Here is a 16,301-nt window from a genome sequence, read left to right as displayed (position 1 = left end):
TTTATAGCTTTCTAGAGAGAGTAGTAGCAATTGTGGTAGTAAAAAATTCTCTTCCTCTTTATCACAGCAGATTAAGTGTTCATAGCACAAGAGATCAAGAATAGCAAGAATCTTTGCACTGTCTCTCTTGCCTTTATGGTCCTCTACTTATATAATAAAACGATACTGTATAATTTATGTACACACATTTAAGTATCCTCATGATATAAAGCGAGTAATTTGTTTCGTTAGCTTTGATGTAAATGAGAGTACTCACAAAGGTTTCTCATGCTTTAGAACATTTTCAACATATTTGCTATGGGATCCACAGCTTATAGTATAGTTGGTCAAAGAAATTTCCTGGGTTTTTTGTTTCATTTTCTCTGTGTGTGTGTGTGTGTAAAAATTAAACACACGAAACTCTGTTAAAAGCATTATAAAGGTCACAAAGTCAAGCACTCAAAAATTGAGAAATGCTAGAGTTAAGGCTGTCTATAATACCTGAATACCGCCCCTGGTGCATATCCATTATGATACAGTCTCTCTCAGATAAGAGCCTGATCTGACAAGAAGCTGGGATGCAGGGGGAAAAATGGGACTGGCTGCGCAAAGAGATATTTTGAGTATGCTTTATGGTACAGTCCAATGTCACATACATACATGATCACATATTATTTTTCCACAGAACCTCTGCCTCATTCAGTGCACAGAATGAACAGTGATCACTTAATGAGCAGCTACTCAATGTTTTATTTATATTCATTTTTCAGTGTATGGTCTTAGGCCTTATTTACTGCACACTATTCAAACCCTGCTCTGAAGACAGAGTTGTTAATTTCCTGATGGTCTTTCTATGGCATTCATAGACTCATAGGACTGGAAGGGACCTCGAGAGGTCATCTAGTCCAGTCCCCTGCACTCATGGCAGAACTAAGTATTATCTAGACCAACCCTGACAGGTGTTTGTCTAACTTGGTCTTAAAAATCTCCGATCATGGAAATTACACAATCTCCCCAGGCAATTTATTCCAGTGCTTACCCACCCTGACAGTTAGGAAGTTTCTCTCATTACTACCGTATCTGACTTCTTCAAAAACATTAATGACTATTTTCACAACACCCCTGTGAGATGAGGGGATTTTATTATTCACATTTTATAGAAGGAAAGCTGAAGTACAGAGAGATTAAGATCAAGAGTTTCCACTAATTTGTGGTGCCCAATGTGAGATGCCTAGGACCTGATTTTTTTCAGGGTATTTAGCATTATATAGCACTTCAAATGTTCAAAGCAGAGCTCCCATTGACTCCAGTTGCAGCTGTGAGTGCTCAGCGCTTATGCAAATCAGGCCTCAGAGTCACAAGTTGGGCATCTAGAAAATGAGGAACGCACAATTAGTGACTACCTGTGAAATGTTTGGTTTAAGTGACTTGATGAGCATCAAACAGGGACCCTGTGGCAGAGATGGGGATAGAATCTAATTCTCCAGGTCAGAAATTAAACTATATTTACCATGAGACTGTCTTTTCTCTTCCTACAGTCCTTTGCTTAATTGCTACATGCCTTCTAACTTCTGCAACATAGCATGCAGGGGTCCCACAGACAGTCTTCTTCACTACATAACCCTGACTGAGCTACACAGCTGGTGCACCCTGTCCCCTGAATGGGGTAGGAGTCCTGTGGAAAAAATAGCATGTGATCATGTAATTGGACTGTACCATGAAGCATACCCAAAATATTTCATTGCACAGCCAGTCCCACAGCCAGTTCCCTTCACCCCAGCTTCTTGTCAGATCGGGCTTGTCTCTTCCCCTGCTCCCCTACCTCCCACTGATTTCCTAGTCCCAGTCCCCTTTTCCCCCAACTCATTGGCTCATCTCGGTGCCCCTCTCCACCCCCTTCCCAGTCTCAATCTTCTGGGCTCTCAGTCTCCCCTCTTCCTGGCTCCCAGTCCCAATCTTCTTGGCCAAACAGGCCTAGTCTACCCTCCCTCCAAGTCACAGTTTTCTCCTCCATCTCCAGTCTCAGTCTCAGCAGACTCCTTGTCTATCTGTTCCTTTCCTTTGTATTAGCAAAGGATAATAAAAAAATTAACACATTGACTTTTGTGTGGCTCCACTACACATATTGATAATATATTCAATATAAAATATGATACGAATTGGTTTTTTTTTTACAGCCTTCCATACAAAATGGTCAGTGCACTTGGGGACTAGTCCATCCCATTACACATTCTCTTTAATAGAGTTATATGGGTGTAACTTCAGTGTAATGGAGTGGAAAATCAGGGCCATGATCTTCAGACTCTAGTTAATTTAAAAAAATCTAAAACACAAGAGTGGTTTAAAGTTTAAAATTATGAACTTTAAAGTCTGGTAAACTGACATTTTAATCTAATCTAAGTAGCTCTAACCTTCTTGGCTTTACAATTTTATGGATTCTCTGTAGTGCTATTAGCTTTGAATCAGTCTCATTGTAGGTGACAGATGCCTCATACTTAAAGGGGAGGGAGGGATGGCCGTGACATTACAGTAGAAATCTCATGAGATCAACACTTCTGTTTTGGGTTTCAACCTCATGACGTTTTGATACCATTGTATACAAACCGGATTGAGAGTGCAGTGTTTAAAATAAGCCCAGAAATCCAGCCTAAATCTGGATCGCTCTTCCTTAGCCTCTCTTAGATTGTAGCATTGCCCAGAACATATAAAGTTTAGTCAGAAAACGTGGTGAATTGTTGCCACCTAATAAAATCAGTTGGTACAACTCCCATGACTGCTAGGTCCAGTCATGCAGCAGCTGGCTAAAATATGACCTTTCTAACAACCTGTGAACATTGTTTTGACTGTGCTGCCATTTAATTCACTTTGATAGTTATATCGAGAGATCAAAATTGCCTTTGGCATTTTTACATGTTCTTGCAGCTGCCAAACTCCCTGAACTTCCATGTTCTGTTTAACATCATGTGTTTCACTCAAATCAGCAGACGCTAAACCTATTGAAACCAACTTAAATTAATGTGTGTGTCTCTCTCTCTCCCCTCTTTCACTCACTTCCTCCCAGCCTTATAGCTCCTACCTAATGAGGCTGGCAGGTGCAGCCAGTGATTAGGCAAACCTAGGCTACTTACCCAGCCCCAATCCATTTCCCCTCATTGGGGCTGGAGTGGCAGGAGCCGATTGAGGCTTCCCTAGCAGCACCCTGCCACTTTCACATATTAATTGGTCCACATGACTCTACATACGTTACAGGAAGGGGATGGAGCTCTTGCATGGGTTCTAAATTAATTCATCTCTTCTGAATATGTAGGATTTTTGTGAAATATTGGTTTTATTTACTGTGGTCAAAGATTCATGAACTCCACAGACTCTCTGCTCAAAAAAAAAGTGGTTTTAAAAAAATGTTTGGCCATATGTGGTCACTAAGCCTTATACAGGAACACAGAAGCATACCAAGCTCTTGCTACTCTTCCCAATGAGGCATAGTATTGCAAGCCCTGTTCAGGAGCAAATGGAAAGAACCAGCTTTCAAAGTGAAAACTATGACAATTGCATTGTGGAAGGTAAAGGAGGGGCAAGTGGTGCAAGGGATTGGTTGGCTGAGATTTCAGGCAAGGGTGCACACAGGTGGGTTGGAATTAATTCACAAAGGTGTAGAAGCTCATTGGGAGGTGTGGTGGGGAGGGCAAGAGGGCATCATATGACAAGTCTAATTAGTGGGGGGGTCACTGAGATGCTTGTGTATACCAACTGCCATGTATTGATGTTACTGACTCAGCTGACTAACAGGTCTTTCATGTGCCCAAAGACTGAAGAGTTTTAAAAAATTGGGAGAAAACAGCTATATTTGTACAGCTGGCAGGAGCACTGGGACAAATTCCGTAAACAGGAACTTTCCAGGTTTTCAGCGACACAAGAGCCTTTCCAAAGCTTCCATTTGCTTCATTGCTTTTTGGATCAGGCCTATGGTGACCCAAGGGACAGATAACTAACAGTAGTGTATTCCATAAAGCAGAATGGAGGCCAGTTGTCAGACCATATTGTCAACTGGCAAATAAATGTATTGCCTTCTGAATGCCAAATGCTGCCTTCATCTCCCCCACGGACACAGGAGGCCTGAAATGCAGAGGAGTGTCACATTTCCACAGTGCAACAGGAATAAGCCATGTAGAAGCTGTTCCAAAGGACTCCATTCCCACCTGCTCCACAGTACTTTTCTTTATGGCATCCACTGCTCCACAAATCCACAGACCTGGAGCCTTCCCACAGCGGATTCACAGCGGTCCTCAGATGTCGCTACAACCCATATTCAGAACAGAATTCCTTTGGAATAACTCTATCCCAGACTGAGAAGGAGGTAATTATATCCACTTTTCTCCAAAAAATCAAAACCCCACCAATCATCAATAAAAAACTGTGAGGCAATTGTGTAGTCTCTTTATTCAGACCATTTTCAGACTAATGGGGAGAGGGCGGGGCCGGGGGGGAAGGCAGCATTGGGCTCTGAAATACTAAGGTAGCATTCAGTTCCTTTATACTTTATGGTTGAGATTTCCAAAACCATGCAGGGCAGGCCTAACTCTGCTCCAGTTTTAGTCAGTGATAAAATTTCTATTGACTTCCAAGAAATCAGAGGTAGGACAACAAGAGGAAGTTCCGAAAGCCTTACATAAGAGAGGCTGCATTGGGCCAGACCAATGATCTTCCAACAGTGGCCAGTACCAGATGCTTCAGAGGGAATGAACAGAACAGGGCCATCATCCAGTGATCCATCCCATCATCCAGTCCCAATTTCTGGCAGTTGGAGGTTTAGGGACTCCTGGAACATGAGGTTGCATTCCTGACCTTCTTGGCTAATAGCCTGTCAAGGTTCCTTCCCCACTCTGAACTCTAGGGTACAAATGTGGGGACCTGCATGAAAGACCCCCTATGCTTATTCTTACCAGCTTAGGTTAAAAACTTCCCCAAGGTACAAACTTTGCCTTGTCCTTGAACCGTATTCTGCGTCTTACACAAAGACCAGGGGAAAAGCCCACTTGGAGACGTCTTCCCTCCAAATATCCCCCCAAGCCCTACACCCCCTTTCCTGGGGAAAGCTTGATAAGAATCCTCACCAATTTGTACAGGTGAACACAGACCCAAACTCTTGGATCTTAAGAACAATGAAAAATCAATCAGGTTCTTAAAAGAAGAATTTTAATTAAAGAAAAGGTAAAAGAATCACCTCTGTAAAATCAGGATGGTAAATACCTTACAGGGTAATCAGATTCAAAAAGTAGAGAATCCCTCTAGGCAAAACCTTAAGTTACAAAAAGACACAAAAGCAGGAATATACATTCCATTCAGCACAGCTTATTTTACCAGCCATTAAACAAAAGGAAATCGAACACATTTCTAGCTAGATTACTTACTAACTTAACAGAGTTTGTGAGACTGCATTCCTGATCTGTTCCCGGCAAAAGCATCACACAGACAGACACTTTGTTCCCCCGCCCTCCAGATTTGAAAGTCTCTTGTCCTCTCATTGGTCATTTTGGGTCAGGTGCCAGCTAGGTTACCTTAGCTTCTTAACCCTTTACAGGTGAAAGGGTTTTGCCTCTGGTCAGGAGGGATTTTATAGCACTGTATACAGAAAGGTGGTTACCCTTCCCTTTATATTTATGACAGCCAGTGATGGACCTATCCTCCATGAACTTATCTAATTCCTTTTAGAACCCAGTTATACTTTTGGCCTTCACAACATCCCCTTGCAAAAGGTTCTAAGGCTTCACTGTGCATCATGTGAAGAAATGTGTTTTAAAACTGCTGCCTATACAAATTTCATTAGATAACCCTTGGGTCATGTGTTATGTGAAGGGGGAAATAACACTTGTCTATTTACATTCTCCACATCATTCATGATTTTATAGACCTCTATCATGTCTCCCTTAATCGTCTCTTTTCTAAGGTGACCAATCTCAGTCTTTTTAATCTCTTCTCATGCTGTTCCATAACCCTAATCATTTTTGTTGCTTCTCTCTGTTGTCCTTCACTTTTTCCAATATTTTTAAGATGTAGTGACCAGAACTGCATGCAGTAATCAAGGCATGGGCATACCTATGATATATATAGTGTCATTATGAGATTTTCTCCCTCACCCCAATCAATGAATTTTCTAGTCCACATTTTCTAGGAAAGATGTCTGAATGAGAGGGTTGGAAATCTTTTTCAAGACACACATTTCATTCCGAGCCTAATTCAGAACTTTTTAAAGTCAATGGCATAAGTCCCATTGACTTCAGTTTTATTAAACTCTCTCATAAAGTCAGAAAACAGCACACATGGCATTGTTTTATTGTGGACATTCACAACTAACCAACTTTGTTCAAATGTGAAGTATCAGATACTGACATTAAACTGTAGCTGGAAGCTGTGGTGTGACAAATTCAGACTAAAATTTAAGCACAAATTTCAAGAGTAAACACTTATAACAACTTATCTAGGGCATGGTGTACTCTCCATCATTAGAACTCTTTTAAAATCAAGATTGAATGTCTTTGTAAAAGATATATAACTCAAACAGAATTTACAGGCATGGTACAGAAATTACTGAGTGAGGTTCTCTGAGTCCATGTTATGCAGGAGGTCAGACCGGGCGGACGTAATGATCTCTTCTGACCTTAAAACCTTTGAAGGACCAAAATAATCATATTCAGGGCTGGTAGCACTGCCTGTTGTTATGATTGCTAGACACTTCCCATATAACACCCTGTTTTTGGTTGCTTATAACTTTGTGAAACTTCAACTGTTTGGGCTATGATTTTCCATGTGGAGTCTCTGCCTCTGACTGCTGATGATTTATTTATTTCACAAAAATGGTCCAGCCATTTTTGAGAATGAGGCTAGGGTTTGGGGATTTTTTTGGTCCATGTTAAATTCTGGTAACTTTTTCTTTGAGACTCTCTAGCACAGCCATGTTTTGGAGCAGGACCCTGAAATTTGGCATGGGCTGGCCCTTAATGGCAGGGACAAGCCTTTTGCCATCCCCAAGAAAATTCTCTCATATATGGATAAGTTATAAGGCTTTGAAAAAATCACACTTTGTACATGCTTAGTATAGAATTCACAGATTGTAGCTGCTAAATTTCTTGAAGATTCCCACTGCACTTGGTATGCTCCAGACCAGGGGTGAATAGGACTTTCCATGCAATTGCAGCTCTTTGTTGCTGTTGGACATGTTATGTCTGGGTCTGGGAAGTGAAGTGAGAGCAGGAAGCCTGTCTCACCTGCACTCGCAGTGACCTCTTCTGGGCCCTCCCAGCATGGAGAAGGAAGCTACCTGATTTGAATGTAGAGAGGACAAGTGCTTTACCTAACACGGGGCAAGGGGAGTAGTTTGGAACAAGGAGCCTGGATGGGGAGACTGAAGCTGAGGGTCGGCACGGGGGAAAAGGGAAACTGGGAGTTTGGGAGGAAGCCTGGGACGGGATGGGACTGGGACCTGGGGCTGATGCTGGGATTAAGATCCAGGGATGGTGAGACTGGCTGGCTGGACAAGGAGAATGAGCCAGCGAGGGAAATGGAGGATGTGTAAACTGTGAGCCATTTGGTGGTGGTGGTGAGATTGAGATCAGATGAGGAGTTATGGGACAAGAAGACTGAGAATGAGAAGCAAAGGAATGGAGGGGGAGGGAAGGAGGTTAAATGGAAAGAGAGACCGATCTGATGAGGGGATGAGGTGCAAGGGAAAAGCTAGGACAAGATGGGTGTAAAGAGACTAGGACAAGGACCTCTGGGGGGCAGGCAGGAGAGACACTGAGTTTGGGGGAAAAACTAGGGAGGGAGACTGGGACTGGGAGCCAGTGTGGATAGGAAATGTGGGCAGGGGCTGTCAACTGCAGGTCAGGGTTTGGAGAGAGAGAGAAAGAGAAGTCAGATGAGGATCTAGAGGAGGGAAGGAACTGGGGCTGGCAATGGGGAAGATGCTGGGACAGAGATTCCAGAGGAGTGAGACTAGGAAACTGGGATGAGAAACCTGAGGAGTGAAGACTAGGACTGGAAATACAAGGTGAAAAGGGCCCTGATGTGGAGCCAGGGTGAGTACTAGACAGGACTAGGAGAGGAACAGGTTGGAGGGGAGAGATTAGGGATGTGTTGGAGGGTAGAAAGGGTCACATTGTGGGGTGGGGAGAATGGGAACACACTCCCCTCCAGAGTCTGGAATGCAGTCCAAGATTCCTGAGCCCCACCATTCCTCTGCTGGCAAATATCTGTGAAACCCACTGACAAAATGTCCCCCCCCCCCTCCACTGTGCCACACAGAAAACAACAGCTTGCTACTGCTGTCAGATACTCGGTTAGCTCAAGTGGCTGAGGTCTGTGTCATCATGGAATTTCTGTTTTTTCAGTTTGCTTTTATAAACACCTAGGAAATTACACACAAAAATTCTATGTTAAAGGAACATTACTAAGGTTGCAAAGTCAAGCACTCAAATTAGGATATGATAGAATGAAAGTTACCTAGCAGGAAGGAAGTTGTCATGGTAAAGGCAGTTGAATGCTGCCCTAGGGAATTGAATTCTATCCTTACCTGTGCCACAGAGTTCCTATGTGATGCTGGTCAAGTCACTTAAACCAGACTTTTTACCTGTAGTTACTAACTGTGTGCAGGGCTGCACAGAGGATTTTTTTGAGGCCTGGGGCAAAATCTGAAACTGAGCCCTGCCACCCTTCCAAAAATATTACCTTGAGGGTAGGCCTGGGGGGAGAGGTTAGAGGGTGAGCTCATGATGCACTGACAGCTCCTGTCCTGCAGGTCTGGGTCTGGATTCACAGTCCAGGAGTTGCAACTTGGCATGCAGAGTTGCAGCACTACTCAGCTTCAACCCAGCTGCCTTCAGTCATCATGAAAACTCAGTTTGTAAACTCTTAAATGAGGGGGACCAGGGCAAACTGCCCCTTCCCCCGCTGGCCCTTATTGTGTGGTCCTTATTATCTGGGTGCCTGTGTTGAGGTGCCTTGTGATCTGGATGCCTGTGATCTGATTTGCACAAGTGCTGAGCACTCACAGCTCCCACTGAAGTCAATGGGAGCTGTACTCTGAATATATAAATTGCTATGTAATGTTAAGTTCTCTAAAAAAAAAATCAAGTCCTACATGTCTGAAATTAGGCAAAATTAGTGGATACTTTTTACCTTAATTTTTCTGTGCCTCAGTTCCTTATTTGTCAAATGGGGATGATAATACCCATCCTTCTCCCAGGGAAGTTGTGCAAATAAATTAATGATAATTAGTTAATGAAGGGCTTAGTATTGTAGTGATGAGAGCCATAGAAAAGCCCAGGAGGAAATTGATAATTCTGTCTTCAGAGCAGAGTTTGACTAGTGTGCTGTAAATAAGGCCCAGGGCCACACAATTAACAATGAGGATAAAACAAACTATTGAATTTCTGCTCATTAAGTGAGTACCATACGTTCAGTGCTCTGAAAGAGGCAGTGTTCTGTGAAAAACAATAGTATGTGATTATGTAATTGAAGACTGCATCATAATGCACACACATGTGGGGACAAATCAAGGTGGCACAGAAAAACTAAATTCTGGCATTTCCTAACATCTGATTGCTTGACTCTGCAACCTTGTTAAAGTTTTTGAGAGAGAGGGAGAGAGAGAGAGAGAAAGAGTGTTTGTGTGTGTTTGTATGAGAGAGAGAGCGAGAGAGAGCGATACACAGAGAGAAATAATTACATAAGACCTTACCCACAGCTCATTGAAGTTAATGGAAAAACTCCCATGCACTTCAGTGGGCTTTTGATCAGGCCCATAATTAACTTCAAAGAAATCAGTATGTATGTTGACAGTCTGTATTCTTGCTATTTCCAACTAGGAACATTAATAAATGCTGATAGTTCTCCAATTTCCTATTAAAGATTTGAGCCCTGATGCTGAAAACTTCTCCACTTCAAGACGCATTGCAGATTGTGACACGCATTGCACTCTGTGACAGGGACTGTCTGCATTGAGCAGCTTGGCAAATCAGGCTCCTAGGCCCTGATTCTCCAATTGATTTTGTGTGGTTGCATACAGTTGGTTTCAGGTTTAGGGCCTTAATGATCAAATACAGCAAAACATATTTATTTTAAAGAATGCCTAAATTTGTACAGCAACATTCCTCATCGAGAGAGAGCCTGAATTTTCCAAGTAAATTATTTGTTGTGAATTACTTTCTACCTAACATTTGATAATCATTCCACCCAGATACAGAAGTAAACAAATTATTAATAAATAATTTAACTAACTTATTGTTCAGATATATTTAGAAATTTCAATACAACCTAATTTTGTTAACTTTATCAGTCTTTGACCTTAGATTATGTTTAACCCAGGATATTGTAATTAGTCTTTAAGGGCCCAAAGGTGCCAAACTTTATGTGGTGTACCTACCTATGCAGACAGTACTATTGATTTTAATGGGATTACTTATCAAGTAAGGTACTATCCAATATGAGTAAAAATGGCATAGTCTAGTTGCAAGCAGGAAACACTCTCAAATTATGATCTAGCCCATAATTAACATCAGAAGTGTTTGGATCAGGCAGTTGATCTATATGACCCCAATCACCTCATATGATTTTATGACCCCAATAACCTGGGGTCTGAGGTCTGAGCACCTCAAAAACTTTTAATGTACTTATCCTTACAGTGCCCATGTGCTGTAGGAAAGTATTGTTATCCCCATTTTACTGATGGGGGAACTAAGGCACAGAGAGACTAAGCTGTGATTAAAAAATCCCCGCAGCACTGAGTCTTAGAGCCTGGGTTATCTGACTCAAGCCAACAGGGTTCTAGGTGTGAGGTTACAAAATTGCACTGTAGACGTTGTTTGGACTGGAGCCCAGGGTCTAAGACCCTGTCATGGGGCGGGGGATGGGGCGGGAGGTTTTGGTTTGTCTGTTGTGTGTGCTTGCCGGACACAGATCAAGGAAGCAAGCAATGCAACTCCATTAGAATCAATAATTACTAGCAAGGGAATGCGTTAGCTTATTTTTGTTTTGGCTTGTGATTTTCTCTGCTGAGAGGAAGGTGTATTCCTGGTTTTCTTTTTGTAACTTTGAAGTTTGGCCCAGAGGCAAATCCTCTGTGTTTTTGAATCTTTTGTTACCCTGTAAAGTTATTTTCCATCCTGATTTTACAGAGGTGATTTTTACCTCTTTTTAAAATAAATTCTTCTTTTAAAACCTGACTGATTTCTCTACTGTCCTAAGATCCAGGGGTTTGGGTCTGTGATCACATTGTAACCAATTGGTTAGGATATTATTCTCAAGCCTCCCCAGGAAAGGGAGTGAAGGGGCTTGGGGGGAGGGGGATATTTTGGGGGAATAGGAACTCCAAGTGGTCCTTTCCCTGATTCTTTGTTAAATCACTTGGTGGTGGCAGCGTACGATCCAAGGGCAAAGAATTTGTGCCTTGAGAAAGTTTTAACCTAAGCTGGTAGAAATAGGCTTAAGGGGTCTTTCATGCAGGTCTCCACATTTGTACCCTAGAGTTCAGAGTGGGGAGGGAACCCTGACAGACCCGAAGAGGGGTCTTGGAGCCTGGGATCCAGCCCAAACATCGACACTGCAATTTCATAGCAAAGCAGATCAAGACCCATGAACCTGAGTCAGCTGACCCAGGCCAGCCCTGGCCATGTCACTGGTCTTTTATCACAGTGTAGACATCCCCTAAAGTACTTACCCAACATCACACAATAAGTCTGGCAGAGCTGGGAATCAAACCTAGGTTCCCAAGTCTGTCTAGTACCTTAACCACTAGATCATCCATTCTCTCATGGGTGCTGTTTCTAGCTCTGGTTTCAGACTTGCTGCATGACCAAGCTAGGCAATTATATATTCCCCAGTACCATGGAATTTGAACACTTTGGAAAAATCCTTTAAGGGACATTGTGTAGCTAGAATAATTCATGAAAGCTTCTAAAGCACTTTGGCATCTTTGATTGGAAAGGGCTGTATCATATCAAAGCATTAAATACAGTGACTTGTGCACTAGTGCTAATATATGAGCAAAGTAGCATATTGGCAGGGTGGGGGATTGAAGACAAAAACATTTTTAAAAAATTCAATAAACATTTTGTATTGAAGAAAATTGTTCCTTAATGGCTGAGAAAAATATGAGGAAATTTTATCAGTAATTACTGTGTGGAAACTGGCAATGCATGAAGAGAAAATTGAGCTTCCTTCAGATACTTATCACCGGTGTTTAGAATTGTTTGCCCTGAAGTTACCTTTTTAATTATTGTGCACATCTTTCAATTAAATGTTGGGGTATGAAAATTGACAATTTTGATTGTTTCTGAAGCAGACCTTAATCTCTACTGTTGAAATCACAGTCATAGGAAGTGGGAGAATTTTTTGTCTGTTGTCATAATTATATAAGCTCCACTCTCTTAGAAATATTGGGAGAGTTGATAAAAAGGGTGATGCAAACAGTGTCTAAAAGTGATTAATATGATAATAGCTAATATTGAAAATGTAGTTGGCGTCCTATCTCTCCCTCTCACAAACTATAGTTAAAATGAAAAATTGCCTGTAATATCAGTTCACATTCCTCCCCCCGCCCCCGGTGTCCAGTTCCCAATCTACATTTTTGCTGGGTGATGTAGTGAAATAGGTCGGCAAATGAGGCATTTTTGCTCCAGCTTGCTGAGCATCTCTGTTTTGGATGTATTTCAGACCTTTTGGTAGAGCTGTAGAGCTATTCACCGTGGGATGTAGAGCTATTCACTGTGGGAAATGAAAAAAAATTCAAAATATTCATCTTATCCTTTTAGGAAAGAAATGCTATTCTAGAGAGAGCGAGTGTATAATATTAATCAATGGGACTTGAACATCTAAAACTCCTCTTAAATTCAACAGCGTTTAGGGCATTTTGCGGTTCTCCGGATTAGGCCTTGCCTGAATAATTTCCTACATTACTTGTGGATTAAAATGTAACCAAAAAAAAATCTAGTCGTCTAGTCATGGGTATTTTGAGGAACCCCTACCTTAGCATCCAGATAAGATTTTTAGGAGACTGATTTGAGCTAACAGTCAGTTTTTGGTGTACCTATTAAATAGTGATTTTAATTTTGTAAGAACACAACAAATGTGAGAAATGTCTATATTGGAATGTGTAGGCTAATTATTTAATCATGTTTAGTATCTTGTGTTTTGCTACAGTCTGTTTCCTCCAACAATGCTTTTCAGGGATATTATTTTGGAAAAAAATTAGAATTAAGGTTTTAATTAAATAACTATCAGCTTGCCAACTCTGCTTTCTCTTTTGTGACCTTTACAATATTTATGTCATCGTTGCCTGTCTTTAATCATGGTTGAGTGCCCTGTAGGTTTGCTGAGTTCACCAAGATATGAGACCTTTCTGACATCACCACAAACATGACTAAATGAGTCTGACCAATTTTTTTAGGGGAGGTTGGGGAAGTGACAGAAGTAAGAAAAATGGCACTAGTCTTTACTTAACAATGCATGTTTTTTCAGTGGATAAGTCATCTGATACTGTAAGTGTTTATATAATGTTTAAGGAAATGTATTATCTAATTTAATCAGAAAACATTCAGTTCTGGTCAAAAACATATATTTTTTTTAATTTCTCATTCAGTTGTTGTTCTCTATGAGCTGGGATTCAAAAAAGAATAAATATTTCCATTAAAAAAAAAAAAATCAGTCCTGTAAAGTTAGGGCTTGTAGTCCGCTGCCGTCTCTTGATTACTTTCTTAGCAGCAGCCTGGTACAGAGCTATCTCCCCTCTGCTATCCTAGGCCTTTCTGTCTCTGCTTCCTCCTCTGTGCTCTGCCCTTTATAGCAGCTCTTGTTTCCCCTATTGTAGGGGTTCGCAACCTGTGGCACGTGTGCCAATTTTTACTGGCACGCTGCTGCCAGCTGGGGTCCCAGCCACCCCTGCCAGGGTCCCTGCTCAGCCCACTGCTGACCTGGGTGAAGGGAACCCCAGTCCGGCTGTGGGCTGAGCGGGGCCGGCAGCCGGGACCCAGCTGGCAGGAGCCAGTGGATGGAACCCCGGACAGGTGGCGGGCTGAGCCGCTCAGCCTGCCACCGGCCTGGGGTTCTGTCTGGTGCTGTAGTGTATTAAATTCCTCCCCGTAGGAATGTGCTACTTGTGGATCACCAGGACTGGCAGCCGTAAGTAGTACACTGTAAGTAACACATTGCTACAGGGAGAAATTTAATACACTAGACTGGGTAGGGAAGGCTGTGCCTCCCCAAACAGCCGGCCAACTTCCTGCCCCCTGACTGCCCCCCTCATAACCCCTGACCCCGCCAACCCCCCCCCCACCCCACTCCTTGTCCCCTGACCACCCTCTCCAGGGACCCCTGCCTCCTGACTGCCCAGCTCAGACCCCTCCACCCATCCAACCCCCTCTGCTCCTTGTCTCCTGATCGTCCCCTTCCAGGACCCCCGCATCTGCCCCGCCCCATCCAAGCCCCCCTGCTCCTTGTACCCTGACTGCCCCGACCCCTATCCACACCCCCAACTCCTGACAGGCCCCCCGGGACTCCCACACCTATCCAACCACCCCTGTTCCCCGTCCCCTTACCACGCTGCTCAGAGCATCAGGACTAGCAGTGGTAAGTAGTACACCGTAAGTAGCACATTCCTATGGGGAGCAATTTAGGGGGAGCAAACACTGCACCCGTGGCCCCGCTCAGCCCGCTGACAGTCTGGAGTTCTTAAAATATGTTCTCTCACCCCTTATCAAAAATTACACTACAATTAGCTTAAAAACCTGAAAACTTAAAACCTTTGTTTGTATATTACAGTAATCGTTAAAAAATGTGTAATGTTAATAAATACACAGGTCTGTTGAAACAAAGTAGTTGTACTTATGTGCCTGTGCTTAATTTGTGTTTTCGATGATTTACCTTCTAAAAAAATCTCGTATGTCTTGCACCCCCAGAAAGGGCATCCCGCACCCCCACGGGGTGTGTGCATCCCAGGTTAAGAACCACTTCACTAAACTGACAAGATCTTCATTTTAATTTAATTTTAAATGAAGCTTCTTAAACGATTTAAAAACCTTGTTTACTTTACATACAACAATAGTTTAGTTACATAATATAGACTTCTAGAGAGACCTTCTAAAAATGTTAAAATGCATTACTGGCACGCGAAACCTTAAATTAGAGTGAATAAATGAAGACTCCTCACACCACTTCGGAAAGGTTGCCGACCCCTGCCCTAATGGTTGCAGCTGTGTGTGCCTGTTTCCATAATTAGCAGCTTTGGCAACTGCACAGAGATGTAACCAAACTGTTTTTTGTAAAGGGGAGGGGGGGAGTTTTCTCCTCCCCTCTCTGTCTAAGATCAGTATGGGGTTTGTAGACCCCATTACACTTGGAGTAAAATTGTACAAGTTAACACTACTGGTGGATTCATGATTTATGACCATTGGGGAGATTGCTGTAATCCTGAAGCTCTGTGGAAACTGTAGAGCAGCTCTGCTGTCTCTCACAGCCTGGATTTGGGACTGTAACTTTGACTAGCTATAGAACTCCCCTGCACACACCACATTGACTTGGGTTGTGCCCAAAGACCATATACTCTGAGAGAGTTAAGCATTTATTTTGCCTTTATTGGTTTAAAAAGAAAAAATGCAGAAATTAGCTGTGGATCTTTGACATGTCTTAGCAAGAGACATTTCATTTTGTCAATCTTTAGTATTAGGAAATAAACATAGTGTGCAAGTATGAGCATTGAAATATTGGCTTTTCTGGATGTTACGTTGATTAAAATTGCAAGTTTAAATTTAAAAGGCTTAGTTGTAGTAGATTGAAATTGTTGGGAAGCTCTAAATCTGTGTTTCAATAAATTTGAGTAGCTACTTAATTTTCAAGTGGATTAAAATTAAGTTTTTGATGTATCATTTGTAAAAATCTCAGAAATAAAAGAAGTTATAAAAAAAGCAGTGCTCCGCAAACAAGTGTTTGGATACCAGGGCAAATTAATTAATACATCATCTTCAAATGAAGCAAGTTACATAAATAAGGGATGTAGTTAAGGAATGAATTATCCCCAAATGTTATAAGTGAAACTTGAACAATCCGCCATCACTTTGTGAGCAAAGGAATTTTCAAAATCAAACCACTGCTATTCCTGATGCTGATAATATTCTCTCAGCATGGAAATAATGTGTTCAGAGATAATGACCCCAGTAAACATGCTCTCACTTGAGTATCATAGAAGTTGCAAATGCCTGAGGAGCAGAAGCGGGGTATCCTTGAATCCAAGAAATACAATTGTCTAACCAGAACATGATAAAATCTTGTACTTAGTA

Source organism: Eretmochelys imbricata, chromosome 1 (assembly GCF_965152235.1).
Source record: "Eretmochelys imbricata isolate rEreImb1 chromosome 1, rEreImb1.hap1, whole genome shotgun sequence".
Taxonomy (NCBI): Eukaryota; Metazoa; Chordata; order Testudines; family Cheloniidae; genus Eretmochelys; species Eretmochelys imbricata.
The sequence above is the reverse complement of the archived record's forward strand: the minus strand, read 5'-3'. Positions refer to the sequence as shown.